Below are 17,777 nucleotides of genomic sequence, written 5' to 3' on the forward strand. Positions count from 1 at the left end.
TGGCGTTCAACGACAGAAAAGGGCAACAACTGGGCGTTGAACGCTCAGGAGAGCAGCATTTGGGCGTTGAACGCCCAAAACAGGCAGTGTTTGGGCGTTCAAACGCCAGGATAGTGGGGAGGAGGTAAAAATCATTCTTCTTCATATTTTTTCATTCTAATTTTAAAATTCCATGTTTTTAATTCATGATTTCTTACATAAACATGTTAAGAACCCTGATTTCTAAAATCCCCAATCTCTAAAAAAAATCCTACTTTAAAAATATCAAATATATCTTAATCCATAAGCACAAACCCTCTTTGCAAATTCAATCCAACTCTTTTCAAATCTTTTTAAAAACAAATCTATCTTTTCAACTCATCAATATCTTTTTCAAAAATCTCCACTTTATCTTTTTCAAAATCTAGATCTATCTTTTTCAAAAATATTTCATATCTTTTCAATTTTAAACTATATCCTCTCTTATCATATCTTCTATCTTATCTTTTCCAAATCAATCTTTTTTATCATATCTTTATCTCTTTTTCGAAAACCCACCCTCCCTCCCTTTAAATTTGGGTTCGGCCTCCCTCCCCTTCCATCAACAATTGCACCTAGCTCTCCTTCTATCCCTCTCCTTTCTTTTCTTTTGCTTGAGGACAAGCAAACCTCTAAGTTTGGTGTGTTATCCGCGATCACTAAGATCATGGCTCCTAAAGGAAAACAACCCACTCCAAGAGGCAAGAAAGAGAGCGTTCCAAAACCACTTTGGAATCAAGGGAAGTTCTTATCTAAAGAACATTCAGACCATTATAACAAAATAATGGGTCTGAGATCAGTGATCCCGGAAGTTAGATTCGATCTGAAAGAAGATGAATATCCGGAGATCCAGGAGCAAATTCGAATCAGGAACTGGGAAGTCCTAGCTAATCCTGAAACGAAAGTAGGGAGGAACATGGTTCAGGAGTTTTATGCTAATATGTTGCAAACTGACAAGCAGAAACTATCTGGGACTGCTTTCTATGACTATCGAACCGTGGTCAGAGGAAAGATTGTTCATACCCACCCTGACAGGATCAGGGAGATCTTAAAGCTACCTCAGCTGAAAGATGATCCAGACTCCTTCAACAGGAGAATGATGAGAACAGACAAGGGCCTGGATAAGATTCTAGAGGACATATGTATCCCTGGAGCCAGGTGGACCACCAACACAAAGGGCGTCCCAAATCAACTCAAGAGAGAAGATCTCAAACCAGTCGCCAGAGGATGGCTGGACTTCATTGGGCATTCTCTGTTGCCCACTTGCAACCGTTTTGAAGTCACTGTTAAAAGAGCAGTGATGATCCATTGCATCATGATGGGAAAAGAAGTGGAAGTTCATCAGCTAATCTCAGCTGAACTCTACAAAATTGCTAACAAAAATTCTAAAGAGGCCAGGTTGGCTTATTCAAGCGTGATTTCTCTACTCTGCAAGGACGCTGGAGTAAGGATGGGAATAACTGAGTATATCTCAATTGAGAAACCAATCACCAAAGCATCAATGGAAAAACAATAAGCACAGGATGATCCCACTAAGAAGAAAACACAGGAATTTCTCCCAGAAATCCCTCAATCTGAATACTGGGAGTATCTTGAGACGTCTATTACTAAGATACGGGAAGCTATGGAACAAATAATAAAAGAACAGAAGGAACAAAGTCAAATTCTTACCTATATGTTTAAAGAACAAGAGGAGCAAGGGTGTGACTTAAGGGAATTGAAGCGCCAGAAGTTATCTCTTGAAGGACCAAGCACCCCACATATCAGAGGAACATCCACTTCCCAGAACAAAGGTTGTTAAATTCCAATTTCTGCTTTAACTCTGTGATAGTGTCATTATAGAAGTTCACCTTAGGAGTCATATAGTAGTAATTAGTATCTATTTTGATTTTATCTCCAATTAAGCCATAGTTTATTTTTCTCATCATCAGCAAACATGAATAAAATAGTAGATTTTTTGAATAAGAGGCAATAAAATTTCGAGTTTTAATAAGAGAAATTCTAATTAGTTACATGTGGTGGCAATACTTTCTGTCTTCTGAATGAATGCTTGAACAGTGCATATGTCTTTTGAATTTGTTGTTTAAGACTGTTAAATATGTTGGCTCTTGAAAGAATGATGAACATGAGACATGTTATTGATAATCTGAAAAATCATAAAAATGATTCTTGAAGCAAGAAAAAGCAGCAAAAAAAAAGCCAATAGCCCTTAAAACCAAAAGGCAAGGGTAATAAAAAGGATCCCAAGGCTTTGAGCATCAGTGGATAGGAGGGCCTAAGGGGATAAAATCCTGGCCTAAGTGGCTAAACCTAGCTGTCCCTAACCATGTGCTTGTGGCGTGAAGGTGTCAAGTGAAAACTTGAGACTGAGCGGTTAAAGTCAAGGTCCAAAGCAGAAAGAAGAGTGTGCTTAAGAACTCTGGACACCTCTAATTGGAGACTTTAGCAAAGCTGAGTCACAATCCAAAGGGTTCACCCAATTATGTGTCTGTGGCATTTATGTATCCGGTAGTAATACTGGAAAACAAAGTGCTTAGGGCCACGGCCAAGACTCATGAAATAGCTGTGTTCAAGAATCATCATACTGAAATAGAAGAATCAATAACACTATCTAAATTCTAAGTTCCTATAGATGCCAATCACTCTGAGCTTCAATGGATAAAGTGAGATGCCAAAACTGTTCGGAAGCAAAAAGCTACTAGTCCCGCTCATCTAATTAGAATCTGAGCTTCACTCAAAACTCTGAGATATTATTGCTTCTCAACCTATTAGTCTTCTATTTTATTTGTCTAGTTGCTTGAGGACAAGCAACAGTTTAAGTTTGGTGTTGTGATGAGCGGATATTTTATACACTTTTTGGGGTTAATTTCATATAGTTTTTAGTATGTTTTAGTGAGTTTTTAGTTTGTTTCCATTAGTTTTTAGGAAAAAATTCATATTTCTGGACTTTACTATGAGTTGTGTATTTTTTTGTAATTTCAAGTATTTTTCTGGCTGAAATTGAGGGAGTTGAGCAAAAATCTGATTCAGGCTGAAAAAGGACTGCTGATGCTGTTGGATTCTGACCTCCATGCACTCAAAGTGGATTTTCTGGAGCTACAAAACTCGAAATGGCGCGCTTCCAATTGCGTTGGAAAGTAGACATCCAGGGCTTTCCAAAAATATATAATAGTCCATACTTTGCTCAAGGATAGATGACGTAAACTGGCGTTCAATGCCAGTTCTCTGTCCAATTCTGGCGTCCAGCGCCAGAAAAGGATTAAAAGTTGGAGTTCAACGCCAGAAATGGATCCAAACCTGGCGTTGAACGCCAAAAACAGCCTTATGCACGTGAATTGTTTAAGTCTCAGCCCCAGCACACACCAAGTGGGCCCCAGAAGTGGATCTCTGCACCATCTGTCATAGTCTACTCACTTTGTGTAAACCTAGGCTACTAGTTTAGTGTAAAAACAACTTTTAGAAACTTATTTTGCAGCTCATGACATTTTAGACCTAAACCTTGTACTCTTTGACGGCATGAGTCTCTAAACTCCATTGTTGGGGGTGAGGAGCTCTGCTGTGTCTCAATGAATTAATGTAAGTATTTCTGTTTTCTATTCAAACATGCGTGTTTTTATCTAAGATATCCATTCGCGCCTAACTATGGAGAAGGTGATGATCAGTGACACTCATCACCTTTCTCAATCCATGAACGTGTGTCTGACAATCACCTCCGTTCTACATCAGATTGAATGAATATCTCTTAGATTCCTTAATCAGAATCTCCGTGGTATAAGCTAGATTGATGGCGGTATTCATGAGAATCCGGAAAGTCTAAACCTTGTCTGTGGTATTCTAAGTAGGATTCAGGGATTGAATGACTATGACGAGCTTCAAACTCGCGAGTGCTGGGCGTAGTGACAGATGCAAAAGGACGGTGAATCCTATTCCAGCATGATCGGGAACCTCAGATGATTAGCCGTGCTGTGACAGAGCATTTGGACCATTTTCACAAGAGGAGGGGATGTAACCATTGACAACGGTGATGCCCCAACACACAGCTTGCCATAGAAGGACGTGCGTGCGTGAATCAGAGGACAGAGGAAAGCAGAGATTCAGAAGACAAAGCATCTCCAAAACTCCAACATATTCTCCATTACTGCATAACAAGTAACCTTTAGCCCATGCTCTCTTGTTTATTCACAATTCAACTGATAAATACAATTGACTTCCTGACTAAGAATTGCACGATAACCATAGATTGCTTCAAACCAACAATCTCCGTGGGATTCGACCCTTACTCACGTAAGGTATTACTTGGACGACCCAGTGCACTTGCTGGTTAGTGGTACGAGTTGTGAAAAGTGTGATTCACAATTCGTTCACCAACCACCCAGCACCACCCAGCCGCCGCCGCCGTCCAGACACCGCCGTCGTACCACCCCTCCCCCTTTTTCTTCTTCTTTCTTCCTCTCTCCTCCCCTCTCCACCACCACCCAGAACCACCACCCACCACCGCCGGCCATCGAGCTGCGCCCCCCCGCCACCCACCCGCAACCCCCCTCCCTTCCTCTATCACTAACCCTAAGACCCTATCCCCATTCCCCCTCAGCCGCCACCGCGCCGCCGTGCCCCGCCACCGCGCCGGACACCACCGCCGCCATCACCCAACCGTTCTGCTTCTTTTGCTTTCCAGGTTCCACAACACGCACTCCCTTTTATCCGTTCGTCGTTTTTCCGTACTTTTTCCGTTTTTGTTCATACTTAGGATAGATAGATATGCATGCTGTAGTAGATTTTTAGGTTGTTAGGTAGCTTAGGCTGTGGTTAGTGGATCTAGGTCTGTTTACTTGCACTGTCCCTATTTCTGTTTTATCATAACTGCAATTCTGCTGTTCCTGTGACCTCGTTCATATGCTGTGATTTCTTGCATTTGCTGCTTGTTACTCTGAATTTTCCTGTTTCTATTAATTATAGGTAACTACAGCAAGTTTTTAATTCATATGAACTACTATGATTGCTGTTTATTTTCCGGGACAATCCAATTTTAGCCGGAATGCTGCCCAAATTTTTTGTAAATTGTTTTCATTCATGTTTTGGTTTGGCATTTCTGAACTCTGTTTTACCCTGCTTTACCCAAACCGTTTCATGAATGCTATGGCAGACTTTCTTACCCTCTTTGATTTCCTGGTTCATAAACTGCATTTGTGATTCACTGATTCCAATTTTTGCTTTCTTTATTTCTATTCGAATCAGCATCACCCTGTTTTCCTTGTTCAATTATGAGTACTTCTATTCTTACCTGTGAATCCTTGTTATATGGAATTTTTCTCTATGCCACTTACTTTAACCCGCACTTTACTAACTCACTAATTTTAATTTACTAATTTCTTTTTCAAATTCTAACCATACTAACCCTTTTGATCTCTTTTCTGATTATTTTCACTTTCCTCTAACTTTCTAACCATGGCATATTGATTATTTTTCCATTTAACATAAATTCAATCACATTTCATATACTCATTTTCCTTATTTTATTTCTCCTTTGCCGCTTTGAGTTTCCTTTGTTTAATTGCCTATTTGCTTTACTATTTTTATCCATATCCTGATTTTCTGTTTTTCAGGATGTCTGCCTCACAAAGGAAAGGAAAAGGCAAGGCTACTGGCAAGCGCAAGCGAGGAGATTCCTCCCAGTCCATCATTGCCCTCATGCACGATTCCTCATGGCGGGAGAAGAACTTCACACAGCAGGAAAAAGCTGACCAGCTGCTCCCTGCGAATGATCCTATAAAATTTGCAAACTGGTACTGTGAGCTGAAGTACCCGGCTTTTGCAGACTCTAGGAATCTATACCTGGAGAGAACCCTGAGGATTCCAGAAGCACTCCAGCAGTACACCACTAAACAAATCAAGCAAAGAGGATGGTTTTTTCTGGAAAGAGCACTGACAGAGGTAAATGCATCTTGGGTATGGAAATTCTACTGCAACTACTATCTCACTACCCTAGATGCAGTGAACCTGAGAGGAAAACAAATTCTGGTCACTGAGGAGGCCTTAGAGGACATTCTCCGGCTCCTAGCCAAGTTCGATCAGCCTGATGGTTATTCAAAGGCTGAGGAGGACATGCGTCAGATGCAGTTTGATTGGGATGCCGTGAAGGCACGGATAGCTCTGGACCCGACTGTTCCTTGGGAGATGGGTCAGGACACCACCATGCCTAGAGGGATCAAGAGGGCGTACTTAAATGATGAGGCTCGGTTATGGCACTAGATCTTGAGTAATTATGTGATGCCGAGTACTCACGAGACGGAGATCCCGGCTGCTATGATCACCCTCCTTTGGTGTGCGATGGAGGGGAAGGACCTTTATCTGCCACGCTTTATCCGGCATTTTATGGCCAGGGTCCACGTCCGAGGCACCCTCCCTTTTCCGTATCTGGTTACACAGCTAGGCCGTCGAGCTGACGTGCCATGGGAGGATGCCGATGAGAGACCACCAGCGGCGGATTGCAGGAAGATCATTCCTCACAGCAGGAACTTCTTAGCTTTGGGCTACAGACCACCACCCTTTACTGCTACTGATGAGCCAGCCCCACCGTCTGCTGGACCCTTTTCATCCACAGCTGCCACTGCTGCTCCTGCTACTACCACTGCACCTTCACCTGCCTCTAAGCCCATATACCGCCTCGTGCACCGCCTATTCCGACAGCTTGATCAGATGGAGCACGGTAACCGGCACCGGTATGAGAGATTGGAGCGTCGCAGCCAGCGACGCTATTCGCATCTGAAGCTGATGATCCGACAAGGTGGTGACACCCCCTCTGAGCCCGACACACCATCTGAGCCATCAGAGGAGGAGAAGGATGGGCACGAGGAGGAGACTCATTTCCAGGAGGAGACCCATCAGCAGGCAGCCATAGAGCAGGCCGCCCCGCATCAGGAGGTTATGCCCCAGATAGCGGCTGCGGATCCGGCGATCCCGATCCAGTCAGCCCCACCTCTACAGCAGCCAGACCCCCAACCCACCACCACTGAAACTCCCACTACCATCCCTTCCGGTGATGACACCCCTTCACACCCGGCTTGATTGAGCATCAGGGACGATGCTTCATTTTAAGTGTGGGGAGGTCGCCATCTCTGGCATTTATTTTGGTGAACCACTACATACTTTTTCTTTTATTTTGAATATTTTTCTGTATTTTTCTTTTTACTGTTATTTTCTGAGTACTTATACATTGCTTTTATGTATTTTTACTCTATTTTTGCATATTGCATCTTTAGTCCATATTTTTAGTTATTTAGTTTAGTTTGCAATTCTGATTTATTAGTGGATTAATTAGTATAGTTTACCCTTTTTAGCATAAGATAGTATAGTTTAAATTGAAAAATATAAAAAGGAAGTAAGCTAGGAAATTGAACATATCAGATTTAAATCCATAAACCTTGTATATAGCATTACATGATGTAGTTAAGCTGACAACATTTCATCAAGGAGGAACATTAAAACTTTAAAAGCTACCTTAAATAATTTTTTTATGAGAATAATGGGAATTTTTAACTAAATCTGCATAACATATATGAATGATATATGATGCTTGAGTTAGAGAACACACAGCCTGTGAGTCTTGAGCTTAATTGTATGGTTGCATTCAAACCATAACTTCATTCCTGTGTGTTTCGCTTCTTTTTATTCTGATGTTATTTACTTTGCTTTAATCTATATGTCCAATTATAGAATATAGAATAGATACATACCAAAAGAATGATTGAGGCCATCATTTGATTTTAGCTCACTTACCCCAAATTAGCCTACCTTTTACATCACCTTTGTTAGCCCCCTTGAACCTTTTAAAACCTCTTTATTCTATTTAGCCAAATTACTAGCCTTAAGCAGAAAAACAAAAGAAAACCCCAAGTGAATCCTTGGTTAGCTTAAGATAGAAAATTATAAATAGAGTAAAATGTGAGAAACCTTCTGGGAACATGGGTGATAGAACAAAAGGGTAGAGAAGTTAAAAGAAATAAAATAAATTTGGGAAGCATGCTCATGAGAAAATCAAAGTGATTTAATTGCCATGTGCCTTGAAAATTTTTTTTTTATTTTTTTCAGCATTTAATAAAAGGGGATACAAAAGAAATTCCCCAATGCAAAATAAAAGCAATGCACATGGAATAAAAAAAATATAAAAAGTGAAACATGAGCATGTAACAATAAGTGGGATAATATGGGAAAATGGGTAAAGAAATTTTGTTTTACTAAATATGTATGTTAGGTGAGATCTTAGTCTAATTAAGGATTCACTTATTAGCTCACTTGACCCTATACATAAATCCTTACCTTTACCTTGACCCCATTACAACCTCAATTAAAGACCTCATGACTTTTTGGTATGACTATATTCTATAATTGTTGATTGGTTCGATGAAGAACAAAGTTATAGAAAGTAAGAATAAAAAGAAAAATAGAGTGAATAAACCCAATAAATACTGAGTGACTAGAGAGTAAACACAAAATCCAGTGAGGGTTCAATAACTCATCAACATATATCTGTGCTTAAATTTACTAATTATTTTGCAAGTTTGTACAATGTTTTCTTTCCCATCTCATTTGCTAAAATGCTTTATTATTTAAGGGTTGGCTATATATATACATGACTCCTTGAGAATGTGAATTAACTTGACTACATGTAAGTTTTATATATGAGTGAATAATTTAGAGTTGCATGATGCATCATTCATTTAGGTAGTTGCATTTAAATTAGGTTGCATTGCATGACATTCCATCACTTTAACCTTAATTATTTACCTTGGGTTTAGCATGAGGACATGCTAGTGTTTAAGTGTGGGGAGGTTGATAATATTTCATGAGTTTTTTTGTGCTTAATTTGAGTGATTTATTCAATCCTCCACCTACTTATTCATATTAACTGCATGGTTTTACTTTCCCTTCCTTATTATGTCATATTGTGAAAAACATGTTTCCTAAGCTTTAAAAACATGTTTCCTTAGTATGTTGAGTAGTTTCAGATTTTCTAAGGCAGAATGACTTAAAGGATGGAAAAATAAACATACAAAAATAGAAGGAGAAGGCAAAACGGAGCTTTGAAGGAAACTGGTATTCACGCGATCGCATGGACGACGCGATCGCGTGCCAGAAGCGAAGATGCAGCGACACGGCCACATGACTGACGCGACCGCGACATAAGCAGAACGCATACGACGCGGACACGTGACTGACGTGACCGCGTGGCAAGGAAAAGCTCCGAATGACGCGACCGCGTGACCCACGCGGACGCGTGACAGAGGCCACGTATCAGAATTTACAGAATACGCCCCCAGCAATTTCTGAAGCCCTTTTTGGCCCAGATCCAAGTACAGATAGCATAGACCAGAGGTTATAAAGTGTGGGAATGCACCCATTCAAAGGGAGAGCTCGCATATTTTATTTTTCAATGATTTAGATTTAGTTGAGAGGGAGATCTTCTCCTCTCTCTCTTAGGATTTAGGATTTCTTCTCGCTTTAAGAGTGACTCTCAATCCAGGTTTTATATTTCTTTGTTTTAAACTTTCCTTTCACTTTATTTATTTATTTCAGTATCTGAGTTGGCTATTTACCTTTATAATTGAATCTATGAATTCTTCCATGTTACAGACTGTTATTTGAATTAATGATAATTGAGGTATTTTCAGTTTATGATTGTTCTCTTTGATTTAAGTTACCATTGCTTCCCATCTAAGGGCATTTTTATTATTCCAGCAATTTTACTTTTTTCCCTTTTGGTCCTGGTTAAGAATTCAGTAACTCAACAGTGATTAAACTCAACATAACTGATAACCGTTATCTTGCTAATTGAGCTGAACTTAAGTAATCCCAACCTTTTCTTAGGAAATAAATAGGATTCAAAGGTCAATTTAATTAGTCCCTTGACTTTCCTTTGCCCTAGTAAAGGTTGACCAAGTGGAGTTTAGATTCAACTTTCATTATAGTTGAGAGAGATAACTACGTTGGACCTCCAACTTCTCTTACCTTGCCAAAAGTCTGTCTTACAGTATTTATTTATTTTAAGTGCCATTTACTTTACTTGTCATTTAAATTACTTGCTTCACATCTTCTAAACCCCGATTACAACCTTTATAGCCAATAATAAGAGCATACTTCCTCGCAGTTCCTTGAGAAGACGACCCAAGGTTTGAATACTCGGTTAACAATTTTTAAAGGGGTTTGTTACTTGTGACACCCAACACGTTTGTATGAAAGGACTTTTGTTGGTTTAGAAGCTATACTTGCAACGAGGATTTATCCGCAAATTTCTAGACCACGCAAAAGTTCTCTCATCATCTGTTCTACTGTTAGGCGTCATGGTGCAGATGAAACTTCTATTCTGTTAACTGCCTTCCCGTTTTCTCTTGAGGGAAAGGCGAGGAAGTGGTACTACTCCCAATCTGAAGTAACTGTTACCAAGTGGGATACACTCATGAGAGAATTTTTGGAAAAATACTTTCCAGCTGAAGTCACAGATAGACTGAGAAAAGAGATCTCCTGCATTGTTCAAGGTGAATCAGAGACTCTCTATGAATATTGGGAGTGCTTCAAAAATCTCCTGGACGCATGTCCCCATCACATGATTGGTAAACTAGTATTGATAAGCTACTTCACCCAAGACATGAACCCCCAGGATAAGACTACACTGGAATGTGCTAGTAATGGTTCTCTGAAAAAGTACAAAACTGCAGATGAAGCATGGCAACTGATCAGCGACTTAGCTGAGTCTACTAGAAATCACAGACAGAGGCGCAACCCCAAAGCTGTTGCAGAGGTTTCCTCTAGCAAAGAAACTACTGCTCTGACACAGAGTATATGTGAAATGACCAACCTACTTAAACAGATGCAGTTGAACCAACAACAAGCACAACAAGCTTAGCCTTCACCATAACCAAGCCAACAATTGGTTCCACAAAGAGTATGCGGGATCTGTGCTGATTATAGTCATTATACTGATGAATGCCCATAGCTCCAGGAAGACAACACTATGGCAGCCACTCACAACTTCTATGATCGCCCGAATCAAGGATACAATCAACAAGGTGGCAACTACAACCAAGGTGGCAACTACAACCAAGGTGGCAACAATAACCATGGATGGCAAGACAACTCCAACCAAGGCTGGAGAGATAATTCTAACCATGGCTGGAGGGATAACTTTAACAGAGGAAGCAGAGACAATAATGGAAACCAGAGGTGGAATAACAATAACAACAATAGACAGCAGAATCAGAATCAACCTTACAGGGCACCTCACCTAAGACAATCACAAGGACCCCAGCAACCCCAAAAACAAGTTTCTCAGAATGCTTATTCTAATTCCTCATTAAATGACGAGATGCTCCGTTCTCTTGCGCAAGGACAACAAGACATGCAGGCACAGCTGAACTCTAGTCTGAATGGCTTGACTGCCACTTTAAAAGCTCTCGTCTCTTGGATGGATTCCTCACTTAATTCCACACATCAACCTTCAAGCTCTAATGGAATCCCTTCTCAACCACTGCCTAATCCAAAAGGTGGCATCAACGTCATCACTTTGAGGTCCAGAACCACATTACAGAAGAGGAACCATGAGGAGCCAAACCCACCAGAAAATGTGCCAGCAGAGGATGTGGTAGAAGTGGAAGATGCTGAAGAGGAAGAGGACGTACAAGACATAGTTGAAGAAGAAGAAGTTCAACCACAGAATGAAGTCCCAAGGGATGCTGAAGCTATAGATCGCGCCCCTCCCATTCCCTTTCCACAACTTGCAAGGAAAACCAAAAAGCAGATGGAACTTAACCCCAAAATGGTAGAAATATTCAAAAAGGTTGAGGTAACTGTTCCCCTTTTTGATGTTATTCAACAGGTACCTAAATACTCAAAGTTTCTAAAGGATTTGTGCATACATAAAGATAAAATTAATGAATTAGAAACTATTCCTTTAGGTAGTTCTATATCTGCTTTAATGGGGGGTATACCTAAAAAATGTAGTGATCCAGGTCCATGTATGGTTAGCTGTACCATTGGAGGTGTGATATTTTCTGACTGTATGTGTGATTTAGGAGCATGTGTTAGTATAATGCCTTTGTCTATATATGATACTTTGAGGCTCCCTCCCTTAAAAAGGTCGGCAGCTCGTTTTGTGTTAGCAGATAAAAGCATTATTATAGTAGTTGGAATTGCTGAAAATGTACTAGTGAGCATTAATGGGCTTACATTTCCCATTGATTTCTACATCTTGGAAATGCTCCTTAATGACTCAGGAAGACCATCATCAATCCTGCTTGAAAGACCATTCCTGAAGACTTCAAAGTTCAAGCTGGATGCATTCTCAGGAACTTACTCCTTTGAGATAGATGGCAGAACAGTGAGTTTCAGTTTAAATGAAGCTATGAAGCATCCTCCGGAAGATCATTCTATCTTCCAGTGCAACATTATTGATGAAACTGTAGCTGAAGTTCACCAGGAAGAATTAGAAGAGAAGTACATGGAGCAAGGTCCAAGTGTGGGGACACTTTCTGAAAATAATGAGAAGACTTTACCATTATCACCCGCCCCAGATGATCCAGAGCCTAGCTATGAGCAGAAATTAGAGTTAAAGCCCATTCTTCCACACCTTAAATATGCTTACCTTGAGGACAAGCAGAAGTTCCCAGTTATTATTGCAAGGGAACTCACTTCTCAACAAGAAGAACAGCTACTCAGTGTGCTGAGAAAACATAAGAAAGCAATTGGATGGAGCTTGGCGGATATAGTAGGCATTAGCCCCCAAGTTTGTGAACACATAATATTCTTAGAAGAGGGAGCAAAGCCTGTCCGTCAGCCTCACAGAAGATTGAATCCCACCATCTTAGAAGTTGTCAAGAAGGAAGTGATCAGGCTACTTGAAGCAGATATCATTTACCCGATTTCAGATAGTGAATGGGTCAGCCCAGTACAAGTAGTGCCCAAGAAGTCTGGAGTCACAACAATAAAGAATGAGCATGGAGAGCTTCTGACAACTAGAGTGCAGAATTCATGGAGAGTTTGCATTGACTATAGGCGTCTCAATCAAGCCACTCGCAAGGATCATTACCCCTTGCCATTCATTGATCAAATGCTTGATCGCCTGTCAGGTAAATCTCATTATTGTTTTTTAGATGGTTATACAGGATACTTTCAAATTCATATAGCTCTTGAAGATCAGGAGAAGACCACTTCCACATGTCCTTTTGGAACTTATGCTTATAAGAGAATGCCCTTTGGCTTATGCAATGCACCAGCTACTTTCCAAAGATGCATGATGAGTCTTTTCTCTGATTTTATTGAGAACTGTATGGAGATTTTTATGGATGATTTCAGCATATATGGTGATTCATTTAGCCTTTGCTTGGATAGTTTATTTAGAGTGTTAGACATATGTGTTAATACAAACTTTGTATTAAATTTTGAAAAATGTCACTTTATGGTCAAACAAGGAATTGTACTAGGACATGTTGTGTCTAATATTGGCATTTCTGTAGATCCAGCAAAGATGGATGTTATTTCTAGTTTACCTTACCCTTCCTCCGTGAGGGAAGTCCGTTCGTTCCTTGGCCACGCAGGTTTTTACAGGAGATTCATTAAGGACTTCAGTAAGGTAGCATTACCTTTATCCAGATTGCTGCAGAAGGAAATTGAGTTCGAGTTCAGTGAAAGTTGTATGCAGGCATTTGATAAGCTGAAGACCGCCCTGACTCAAGCTCTAATTGTGAGAGGACCTTACTCGAGCCAGCCATTTGAAATCATGTGTGATGCTTCCAACCATGCAGTAGGAGCAGCGCTGGCTCAGCGCGAAGGTAAGGACCCTTTTGTAATTGCTTATGCATCTAAGACCTTAGATGCTGCTCAGTCTAATTATACTACTACTGAAAAAGAGCTTCTAGCTATTATTTTTGCTCTGGATAAATTCTGAGCCTACTTACTTGGTACTAAGGTAGTAGTGTACGCAGACCATGCAGCTCTAAAATATTTATTAGCTAAAAAGGAGTCCAAACCAAGGCTAATACGTTGGATACTACTGCTGCAAGAATTTGAGTTAGAAATTAAGGATAGGAGTGGTAACCAGAATTTAGTGGCAGACCACCTGAGTCGCCTTGAGTACATTAAGGGTGACTCCACTCCTATAAATGATAATTTTCCATTTGATAACTTACAAGCAGTATCTGAAGTAGTTCCTTGGTATGCACCTGTAGCTAATTATCTAGTTAGCCACACTTTTCCTCCAAATTTTACTAAGCACCAGAGAGACAAGCTGAAAAGCGAGTCCAAATATTATATATGGGATGAACCATATTTATGGAGGTGCGATGCTGACCAGGTAATTAGACGGTGTGTGTCTCAATCAGAATTCCAGTCTATTTTAGAGGCTTGCCACTCATCTAAGAGTGGAGGACATTTTGGCCCTCAAAGAACAGTTAGAAAAATTCTAGACTGTGGATTCTGGTGGCCTACTCTTTTTAAAGACGCTGCTGAATTTTGTAAATCTTGTTCCTCACGCCAAAGGTTTGGTAATATATCCAAGAGGGATGAGATGCCTCAACAGATAATGCTTTTCTGTGAAATTTTTGATGTTTGGGACATTGACTTCATGGGTCCATTTCCAAATTCTAGCGGTTACTCTTATATACTGTTAGCCGTAGATTATGTTTCTAAATGGGTGGAAGCAATTTCTACCCGCACTGATGATGCTAACACTGTTGTTTCCTTTGTTAGAAACCATATTATCTGTCGCTTTGAATCACCACGAACAATCGTGAGCGATCAAGGCAACCACTTTTGTAACAGGAGACTAACATGATTACTGAAAAAGCATGGGATAATTCACAAAGTAGCAACAGCTTATCATCCCCAGACCAATGGGCAAGCAGAAGTCTCTAACAGAGAGATTAAACGTATTCTGGAGAAGATAGTAAAACCTCATAGGAAGGATTGGAGTGCCAGGCTACAAGATGCACTTTGGGCATATAGAACAGCGTACAAGACACCCATTGGGATGAGTCCCTTCCGCCTGGTATACGGAAAGGCTTGCCACCTCCCTGTAGAGGTGGAACACAAGGCTTTCTGGGCTATGAAGGAGTGCAACATGAATCTTACAAAAGCTGGTGCTGAAAGAAAGCTGCAACTAGCAGAACTAGAGACCCTCCGCCTAGAAGCATATGACAACTCCAGGCGTTACAAGGAGAAAATGAAGGTTGTCCATGACAAGCACATTAAAAGAAGAGAATTCAGACCAAGGGAGTTGGTTCTTCTTTATAATTCCAGACTGAGGCTCATGCTGGGTAAACTGAGATCAAGATGGAAAGGTCCATACAGAGTAGAAAAGGTAGAGCCATACGAAGTTTTCCACCTGCGTCATCCTACTAACTCCAAATTTCTAAAGGTCAATGGACATCGCCTAAACCTTTATCATGGTGAGAAGATGAAGAATCAAAAGGAACTAGAAATTTTCCTCTTGGAAGATCCACCAAGAGAAGCTGAATGAGCCTATCGAGCGTCCAACTTAAGGACGTAAAAGCAAAGTGCTAGGTGGAAGACAACCCACCATGGTATGATCATTCCATTTAAGTCTTAGTTTTATTTTTACTTTATTTTTATGATGTTAATGAGTCTTCTAATCATTCCTACATTTAGCTGCATATAGTTTGCATGTGCATTTTGCATATTATTTTTAGTTTTTTAATTAAAAAAAAAGCATGCACGCGACGCGGCAGCGTCGCTGACGCGTCCGCGTCACCAGTGCGTTATGAAGAAAAGAAAGCTGAATAGCGAGTCACGTGAAAGCGTGGCTGGAGGCGTGCCTTAGGCACAAACTTGCCCACGCGTCCGCGTCATTTACGAAATAAGCCTCCCACGCGTTCGCGTCACCCACGCGTTCGCGTCACCCTAAAAATCGACGTAAAAGAGGTGTATGGCAGCATATTGTGATGGATCTGGGCTGGAATGATACTAGAAGCACCAGCCTCATCACGTGACCGCGTGCCCCACGTAGTCGCGTCGTCCTCCAAACATGGCCATTCACGGGACCGCGTCACACACGCGATCGCGTCACCCTAAGTTTTGGCAAAATGATTTTGACCCAGATAGTTACGGGAATGCGTCGTTGCCCTTGCGCCGATCGCACATTTCAGGTCACGCGACCGCGTGACCCACGCGTCCGTGTCACCTGTATTTATTGCACATCTTGCGACCACGTCACTCACGCGTCCGCGTCACATGCGGCACACAAAATATCCAGATCAGCCAAAATATCTTATCTTTTCTTCCCCAAATTCTAATTTTTCATTTCCTTTGTTATTTCTTTCTTCCCCCTTCTTCCTTCTCTATTCATTCTCACTTTTTACCCTTTTCTCTTCCTTTCACATCCATTGTCAAGATTCTTTTCTTTCTCTTTTTATTTTCATATTTCAGTTATTTTTATTTATGTTTACTTCTTCTTTTTCTTTCATTATCTACATTCTATTTTCCTTTTACTTTTCTTTTTATTCCTTTAATTGGTGTTAAAAATTTATTTAGGTCATTATCTTCTTTCATATTTTAGTTGTGGATTATTATGGATTTGTTTGACAATTCATATTACCTTTTAAAGGGTTACTTATATGTTCTATTTTATATTTTCAAAAACATATTTACCATGCATGCCAAGTGTTTGTGAAAATGCCCATATAGCATTACACATTATTTTTACTTACTCTATTCTACTACTTTAATGCCTGTTTTTCACAAAATCCCTTTTTATATTTTATTAATTTAATTTAATTATCAATACAAGCAGGTTATTAGTTTGAAAGACTTGGTAATCTAACTTGGACATTGAATGCTTGATCTATACTACTCATGCCTTTGCCGGCATGCCAATAAACATCTAGCATTCAATTGCCATCATATGCATTTGATATATTACCTTTGATGAACTTTTCACATGTAGTCTAGACCATGTGTTAACGACATCCCTCTTTAACGTGCATTGATTACCACTCATAATATTCGCTCCCTTGCTCGAACCCTTCACTTTACACATTACTTTATCTTTCCTTTTTCAGGATGGCCACCAAGAAAGGAAAAGACAAAGCTATTTCCAAACCACCAGCAAGAAGAGGAACAAAAAGAGCATTAGTGGCAGAGCCATCTTCAACAGCAGTAAAGCCCTCAACAAAAAGAATCAAGCGGATCATCAAGGTCGATGAAAAAGAAAAAGCCTTTCCAGCAAAGGACACTACGCGGTTTTCTAACCGCTACTGTGAGCAGATGTTCCCCATCCTGGCAGAGAAGAATTACAACAATGAATACCTTCTCATCCTCCCAAACCATATTGCTGAATTTGTTGAGCCCCGCATTGAGAAAAGACAATGGGGATTCCTACGGAGACAGCCACGGCAGGTTAACCTCTCATGGGTAGTAGAATTCTACTCCAACTTTCACGTGCCAACCATGCAGTCTGTTTATGTCCGTCAGAAGCAAGTCCCCATAACTGAAGAGGCCATTTAACAAGCTTTAGATATTGCCCCTGCTCTAGAAGGATTGGACGCATTCCAAGAAGCCTCACTCAAGCGCCAGACATACCAATTTGACTGGGACGCCATTCTCAGAGTTATCGCACAACCTGGCAGCAGATGGATCTACGGATACCATCGATCCAGACCAAAAGGGATATCGGCTTCAGCACTTACCTTGGAGGCTCGAGTATGGGCATAAATTATGTCTCATTATGTCTTTCCGAGCACTCACGAGTCCTCCTT

General features: G+C 40.5%; 1 non-coding gene across 1 annotated transcript; it reads right to left on the reverse strand.

Moving 5' to 3' along the window:
* Positions 1–10,516: 10,516 nt before the first annotated feature.
* On the reverse strand, positions 10,517–10,624 carry LOC148579342 (small nucleolar RNA R71). Its single transcript, XR_015896353.1, has one exon. It is a non-coding gene; the product is annotated as a small nucleolar RNA R71 (small nucleolar RNA).
* Between the last annotated feature and the right edge of the window lie 7,153 nt (positions 10,625–17,777).

This window comes from Arachis ipaensis, chromosome B10, assembly GCF_059453495.1.
Source record: "Arachis ipaensis isolate K30076 ecotype BB chromosome B10, ASM5945349v1, whole genome shotgun sequence".
In the NCBI taxonomy this organism is placed as follows: domain Eukaryota; kingdom Viridiplantae; phylum Streptophyta; class Magnoliopsida; order Fabales; family Fabaceae; genus Arachis; species Arachis ipaensis.